At 46.6% G+C, this 8,415-nt stretch overlaps 1 long non-coding RNA gene across 1 annotated transcript; it reads left to right on the top strand.

The window, feature by feature from the left end:
• Window positions 1-4,621: 4,621 nt before the first annotated feature.
• LOC106735786 (uncharacterized) lies at window positions 4,622-8,323 on the top strand. The gene is made up of 3 exons (XR_001371018.2): window positions 4,622-5,332; window positions 5,841-5,920; window positions 7,490-8,323. It is a non-coding gene; the product is annotated as an uncharacterized LOC106735786 (long non-coding RNA).
• Window positions 8,324-8,415: the final 92 nt, after the last annotated feature.

The following is an 8,415-nucleotide window of genomic DNA, read 5'->3' on the forward strand; positions in this document are numbered from 1 at the left end:
TCTCAAGAGGAGAATGGAGGAGAAGGGATTGTGGCGTGGCCATCCACCCTGGGGGTGATTTCTTGCTTTCTGTCTCTTCTCTTCTCTCTTTCTGGCGAGTGCATGTGCCCTATAGAAAAAAAAAAAAAAACCCTCTCCAAAACAAAACAAAACAAAACAAAACAACAGCCCGCAGCTCTTACTGTACACAAGACAAAAGGAACAAAGTTTAGAATTGTAGTAGAAACATTTTTTTTTTGGTGGGAGGGAGAGTGGATTTCTTCCTTTACTTCTGCCAACAGAAGTTTCCAGGGTGTAGGGCATTTCTCATATGAGGGGTTCATGATTGTGTGTATTTTGCAGACAAAACTTTGCCAAAAGTCTTTGGCAGGGACAGTCCCGTAAGTCAGAAATTCCAGACTCGGCAAGCCTCGGTGATCCAGATGTGAGCCACCACCACTGTCGACGTGCAGCTCTCCCTGGGGGGAAGGGGTGTCCCCAGCAGCTGCCTGGCTCCACGCAGCAATGCAACATCCTGCCTGACTTTTGTCCTTTGTTACAAGGGAAGATGCTACTGTGGGTGTCAGGAGTGGGCTGGAAGGACAGAAATCACACCACTGTGTTTATGAAAAATGCAGGGGTTGTTTTTAATGGAGCAGAAAAGCTAGGGTTCTATCACTGTGGTTTGTCCATCATTAAATGCATTGGGTGATTTTACATTATGTTTGACCTATGGGTGTGAGGCTGGAGATGTGTGTTGTGAAACACTGAGTAAGAAGGCACAACTGACTAAACATTAGATGTTCACATTTTTGAGGCCAAATTTTTGTTGTTGTTCTTCTTAATTTCTAGGTTTTTGCCTTAGGGTGCAGGCACTTGCCAGAAAGAGAGAGAGAGAAGGAAAGTGAAAAACCAACCCCTGGTGGAGATGGCCATAGAACAGTCTCTTCTTCTCCATTCTCCCCTTTGGATTATGGACACATATGCACACGTACCCAGTGTGATTTTCAAGCTACTGGGTCTAGGACTTGACCCATGATCTGCCATGTGGGAGTCCAGTGCCTTACCCTCTATGCCACTTGCTGGCCCTCAAGGACTAATTTTTAACGTAGGCCGAAAGGTACATGCCTTCACAGTTCTCCTGTTATTTTTAAGCCTGAAGATTTAGACCTTAAGTTCATTTTGTTGCCTCAGTGCAACCAGTTCTTAAACGGTCTAAACCTTTGGTCTTTATACAAATGGATTAAAAAGAGAGGGTAAAGAAGATGATGATGGGGGACCAGTAGTTGGCGTAATGACTATGTTGCTGTACGCCCATGTAGTCGACTGCGGTTTGAGGCCTGGACCCGGTGGCTTAAACTCATGCCGGGCACGTGTGCGTGCGTGCCCAAGATCCCGAGAGGAGAATGGAGGAGAAGGGATTGCAGTGTGGCCATTCACCCTGAGGGGGTGATTTCTTGCTTTCTGTCTCTCTTTCTGGCTAGTGCATGTGCCCTATAGCAAAAAAAAAAAAAAAAAAAAAAAGAAAAGGAAACTCTCAAAAAGAAAGATGATGACATACGCAGGGTAGGTTAAATATGGACTAAAATTCTTTAAAAGGAGATTTTTTTATTTTTTTACTAAAAATTTAAGGCAAGAAGAAAGAACATACTTGTGTAAGGTGCCTTTTTTTTTCTTTTTTTTTTTTGACATCCTTCAAAGTTTTCCATATGGGGCTTTGTTTATAAACAATTTTAGAGTTAGTTTCATTGTCTTTGATGTCAGGAGTTTTTACTCAAGCAAGGGAGGTTTAGATACTGCTCATTAAAGAAGGAATATATATGTTAAATGAAGCATCATTCTTTGGAAGTTAAGAGAAATAAACGAATGCTTCTTTTGACATTTACTTGTATAGCATTGAGGAGTTTTTTGTTTTTTTTCTTCCCCCCAGAGATAGCTGTTAATTTACTCTAAATTAGTGTACATATAATAAGTGATATGACATTTCTAAAGTAGCTATTTGTACAATAGGGCTAAGAAGTCCTTCACTGGATAATAAGGGCATTAACTCTCACTTGAACTATTTTTTTTTCTCTTTAAAATATATTTCATTCCTAAGAGTGAGAGATAGATAGGGAGAAAGACAAACATCCTTGGTAATGTCTCCTGCTGTCATTCCCCCCGACCTTCTTAACCAACCAGGATTGAGGACACGCATGCCTGGTGTGTCCAGGTTGACCAGAGAACCGAACCAGTGATCCTTCACATGGATTCAGCTTCACTGAGCTGCACATTACGGCTGCACCACTCAGCCAGTCCTTACCTGAATCCTTAGAACCAATTCACAAATGGGCTCTCTTTAACTGTGAAGGCGATCACGTACAACCCATTTAATCCACCATGCGAGAAGGACTAACCGTTCTCAAGTTTAGGATATGCTATTTGCAAGGTCCACGTGGCTTAAAAGCAAAGGAGGGATAAATCTGCTTTAATAGATAAACCTAGAAAATGATGTTCTCATTTGAAAAAGATGTTTTCGGATTTTTAGGTGATGGTGCTTGGTTCTGGGACACAATTTATTTCTAAACAGTTATTTCCCACCAATTCCTGGAAAATAAGAATTATAAATTTAGGAAAAGCATCCGTTTATACTGAAAACTAAGAAAGCAAATTGTCACAATAACAGAAGTAAACCCATTTTTGAAGAAATGACATGATCTCCTGGGATCGTTCTGGCCTGTGGGAATCTCTAGGCTTGGAGAGCTGAGTTCTGGAGAGAAGGTCGGGCTGTGAGATGAACCCAGTGCTTTGATCTGAGTGTTTGTCCACATCCCCCACCCCCTACCCCATACTCCCTAATTTCATATGTTGAAATGTGGTGGTATGAGGAGGTGGTGCTGTTAGGAAGTGATTAGGCCCGAATAGAGCCCTCAAGAATGGGATCAGTGCCCCTTCTAATAGAGGCTCCCTTGGGACCAGCAGATGACATAATGGTTACGTTGCTGGACTCCCATATGGCTGACTGCAGTTCAAGTCCCAGGCCTGGAGGCTTGAAACTCATGCCAGGCATGTGTGCGTGTGTGCCCAAAATCCCAAGAGGAAAATGGAGGAGAAGGGTTTGTAGTGTGACCATCTCCCCTGGGGGTGATTTCTTGTCTTCTGTCTCTCTAGCAAGCACACATACCTATAGCAAAAATCTCTCTTAAAAAAAAAAAAAGAAAGAAAGAAAGAAAAGAAAAAGAGGCTCCCTAGTGCTGCCTCCCCACTTCCAACACATGAGGACGCAGTGAAAAGGCACCATCTATGAACCAGAAAAACATGTGCACTCAGCATGCTCAGGCCCTCACCAGATGTTGGCTTTGCAGGCACCTCAATCTTGGACTTCCGGTCTCCAGAACTGTAAGTAAAACCTCTCTGTTGTTTATAAGCCACCCAGTCTATGGTATTTTGTTATAGCAGCTGACGTAGACTAAAACACTCAGAAAGTGCCCTGTGAGGTCTATGTGTGTGGAATGCTAAAGTCCGTGTCAGACACAGAGGTCCAGACTGCAGTGATTAGTGAAGGACTGTGATCTATGACTCTAGTGAGGAAGATTCCCAGAGTACAAAGGTGACCACAATTGTGAGAGACAAGCTCTGCTGTTCCACCTCTGGGATAGAACATTAGATTTGACTAGTGGAAGCTCCGAGGCCTCTGCCCTGCTGTTACTTTTGCAGGAGTGAAAGTTTGCATGACCCCTGCTTCTTCGCACATCTAGCTTCCAGTGGAAGTCTCACCCCATTAGGATTGAGTGGTCTGGGCTCTATTCTAACTGGGGAGGTTAGGCGAGAAGCTCCACAAATACAGGGTGGGTGTTTAAAGAAGCTGGCAGCCTGAAAGAATGTCAAAGGTTTATACACTGAATCTTGAAGAATCGTTAGGGGTTGGCAAGGTAAATGGAGAGTTCTCCAAAATTTTCTCTATGAACTATGAATGCACCCTCTGAATTGCTAAAGGTATCTTTTTCTTTTTTTTTTTTTTAGAGAGAGGTTTTTGCTATAGGATGCATGCATTTGTCAAAGAGACAAAGATAGACAGAGAGACAGAAAGTGATAAATCACCCCCTGGGGGGGATGGCCGCACACAGTCCCTTCTCTGTTCTCCTCTCAGAATTTTGGGCATGCACGCACACACCCACACACACCTGGCGTGAGTTTTAAGCCACAGGGTCCAGGACTTGAACCATGGTCAACTACATGGGAGTCCAATGACATAACCATTACCTCATCCGCTGGTCCCTCTAGAGGTATCTTATGCAATGTTTCTCTTATTGGATCACAGACTCCTTCTTATTGTAGTGTCTTGCTCTGAGGAACACTTCGTGAAATGTTATATGAAGGTCGGGTGATACTTCACATGGAAAATGTCTGGTCTCCTTTGCTCGCTGGGATTACATCTCCTCTTCCATTCTGTGTACTTAGCGGCCAGGCTATTCACTAAACACATGTTTACTGTGTCTTGTTTGAGGAAGACACTGTTATAGAGGATCTAGAAATGGCTAAAACAGAAAAAAAAAAAAAACCCTTATCCTAATGAAACTTTCATTGTAGTAGGGAAATAACCACTAAATGAGAGAAGTCCTGTTGGGTCATTGGAAAAGTCATGACATATTTTTCTATGCAACACTACATCGTGGCTCTTCTGGTAACCCGAATGTTGGTGACTGGTAAATGCTAAAGAGAAAACAAGGCAGGGAAGGGGGTCTGAAGTATTAGGGTGCAGTGGAAAGAGCCTTCTAAATGAGGGTCTTACTGGGGACAGAGCTTTTGAGTAAAGAAGTCCTGGATGTGAGGGACTCACACCTGCAACTGTTCAGAGGGAGGGTGTTCAGCTGAGGGATTAGCAACTGTGAGGTATTGAGGGAGGAAGGAATGAGGGCAGGTCTGTTGCAGGGCAGACATTAAATACAGGTTTGTTACATGAATGTATGAAGAAATGACTGAAACGCCACATTTTGCTACTCAAAGGGATGGCTTTATAGAGAGAGAACCCTAAAATAACAGCTTTGTCCCAAGAAAATAGGCATGGAGGTCAGTCTTACTACTAGTGATAAAACACTGCCTGGTCTTGTTATTGCGAATCAACAGTCTTCAGAGGGCTGTCCCTACCCTGACAGCAACCAACAGCCAAGAGGTTCCTGGCAAGCCCCCGTGTGCAAACATTTACAAAGCCCCAGGAAAACTGAAATGGGGGACGTTGCTAGTAACTGACCAAGTTGCAGCTTTCCTTTTTTACAGCTGAGGGTCCTACGAACCCCTTGTGTTGTCACTCTGGGAAGAGAACCCCACGGAACATCCAGAAACCGAAATGCCACCATTTCAACCACCATAACAGGTGCATCCTATTATTGGACTAAAAATGCTACTTTTAGGCAGGTACTGAAACATTTACGTTCTGTTGCTCTAATTTGGTCAGAACGTTCTGGAAGATGCCTCTAAAGAAGAAGAGAAACTGTTTTCTTGATGAGTGTTTATGACTGTTCAGATGTGATTGTCGAGAATGGGGACAAAGGGACCAGCAGTTAGTGTAATGGGTATGTTGCTGGACTCCCACATAGGCGACCGTGGTTCACGTCCCGGACCCGGTGGCTTAAACTCACACCGGGCATGTGTGCGTGCATGCCCAAGATCCCGAGAGGAGAATGGAGGAGAAGGGATTGCGGCGTGGCCATCCCCCTTGGGGGGTGATTTCTCGCTTTCTGTCTCTCTGTCTCTCTCTGTCTTCCTGGCAAGCGCACGCGCCCTATAGCAAAAAAAAAAAAAAAAGCCTGGGGACATGTGGTCAGTTTTAGACCAGGGGTGAGCGCTCATTTAGGGCTTATCTTATCAATGTGATTGTGCAGGTATTCTCCATGATTCAAATCATGAGTTGAGGGATGCCGACTGCGGAAGTTCACCAGCATCTGGGAAGATGGGCAAGTCAGTAAGTGAAGCATGAGAATCCACGGCGTCTAATCTAGTCAAGAGGCAAGGGAAGACATCCAGTGGGGTGGGCTGCAAGGGGACTGTGAGCAGGTGGTGGAGTGGGCAGCTCAGAGGCAGCCTTGCAGAAATGGATTTCTCGAGCAAGTGAAGTGTAGGCTGTCCAGGAGTTGCAGGGCAGGTGGGGTGCCTTCACTACAGATTTCGCAGGTGGTGCAGTTTCAAGTGATGACATGTGCTAGTACTTTCCTTTGGAAGGGAGCTACCGAGAGACAGACAGATGGACCATCCACCTGGATGCTGAACATATCAGGAATGGAGACAGGAAAGGGCTCCTCAGCAATATTGTTAAGCCAAGAACCAAAGTCTTCAATGGACCAGAGAGAGACCTGAAACTGGAAGAGTGGAGGGTGCCACGCCCAATGGCATCAATTTAGTGGCAGCTGAGGGTTTTAAAGGAGAATGGGAGAGAATCGTTTGGAAGGAGCAATGGTGAGCAAAGAAGTCACCTGCCTCACTTCCTGGCTCTGAGGGGCTCAGGGTGTGAAGGAACAAGTAGTCAACACTTGAGAGGCTCCTCCAACTGTGTTTCTATGAGGATAAGGAGAAAAGTTGATACCACAAGAATGTATAATTCTCTTTATAAAAAATGACTTATTTTATTTATTTATTACTATTATTGTTCTTATTTTTTAACTTGATAAGAGAGATACAGAGAGACAGAGAAAGAGGGAAAGTGAAAAAGCAAGCCGCCAGGTCTGGGATTCAAACCATACTCAGCCTTGCGGGAGTCCAGCACCTTAACCATCATGCCACCTGTGGGCTCCAAATGCATGGTAATTCTTGGTTGGAATTTCCCAAGGGCACAGGAGACCAGCCGGGGAGGCATGGAGTGTTGGGGACATAGGGATTGTAGACTAACAGATTATTAGAGCGAATCTCTGGATTCCTAGTGGCAAATGGGTTTCACAGGGACATGAGCCATAATGGAACCACATCACAAAAGGCCTTGAAAATGGCAGCCTAAGGGCTTTGCATGTTACCACCTAGGCTAAGGTCTCGGGAGAGTGGAGGGTTGTGGTGATAGTGTGGTATGTGTTGGTCTAGGTTTGGGCAGCAAACTCTCATGGTTAAAGGCAGGCTTTGGGAAAATTAATTTTCTAGCCATGTAAACAAAGGGGACTTTAGAAAGCTTCTACACTGGGTCAGCTGAGGCTGTGAACACTGAGAGTGGCGAAAAGAAATGATAGCCCCAAGAAAGGCATGAGGGAACAGGTGGGAGACACCACGCCTGTGTCAAAATTTTAATATTTTTAGAGATTTTTGCTATAGGACGTGTGTGCTCACTGGAGAGACAGAGAGACAGAAATCACCCCCTAGTGGGAAAGGCCACCCTTCAATCCCTTCTCCTTCATTTTCCTCTAGGGATTTTGAACACACGCACACACACGCACCTGGTGTGAGCTTAAGCCTCAGGCCTGGGAATCAAACTCCCACTTCAAACTACGTAGGGGTCCAGTGACATGAGCATTACACCATCTGCTGGTCCCAATCCATGTGTCAAATTTAGGTGGCTGGAAGAACAGGTTTTGGAAGGAAACCGAGGTTAACGGTTCCCACGTGACTGAACCTAAGGCTGGTGCGGAATAATGACAGGTGAGTGGTGAGTGCTTTCCTGTTTGGGGTTTCCTGCATTTGGGGGAACCAAGGACTACCAGGAGGCAATCCCGCGATTCTCCCTAATTTAGCTTCCTATCCTCGGGGCAGGGCTGAAACCTTCCTTACCATGGCCAGGAGGTGTGTGTGTGCAGGTGTGCACTGTGAAGGGCCAGCCCAGGGGGTGCGTCCCAGCCATTCCACAGGCCGGGTTCAGCCACAGCGGGTGTGTTGTGTCCTTTGTGTTTGAAGCCAGGAGGAGTTAGGGTGAAGCCGGACGCCAGCCTGTCCTACAAGGCTTCTCGTTCAGATGAGGCTGCTTTGATCCTTCCTGTCCCAGGGAGTTAAGGTCCAGCAGAGATAGCAGGCCAAGGGTGCATCGCACCTGTGAGCCCAGTCCCCAAATCAAATCTGAGATCGGGCCAAGAACCCGGCTCATTCAGGTGGCAGCCCCACCCACTTCTGTCACTTTCCTACAAGCTGCTGACGGCAGCACTTTTCTTCCTGGGGTTGAAATCCCGGGGTCTTTGTGTGGGCTGAGATGAGCTGAGTTTGACTTTGCAGCGTTCCCGGTGGCGCTCAGTGGAGTAGGCACTGGGGGAAGGGGGGCGGAGGGCCCCGGCTTTGAGGCGGTGCGGGAGCCCTGCAGGGCGAACCCGAGCGTTCTGGGGAACCGCAGGCGGCCTCAAAGCAGCCTTCGCTCCTCCGCTTTGCTAAAGAGAGCCGCACGCGCACGCGCACGCGCACGCGGACGGTCCTGGGCTGGCTGAGCGGGCCCGCGCCGGCGCGGGCGGGGTGAGGAAGGGGCGCGGCCTCCTCGGGGGAGGGGCGGGGCGATGG

This window comes from Tupaia chinensis, unplaced genomic scaffold (assembly GCF_000334495.1).
Source record: "Tupaia chinensis unplaced genomic scaffold, TupChi_1.0 Scaffold000048_1, whole genome shotgun sequence".
Taxonomy (NCBI): Eukaryota; Metazoa; Chordata; class Mammalia; order Scandentia; family Tupaiidae; genus Tupaia; species Tupaia belangeri.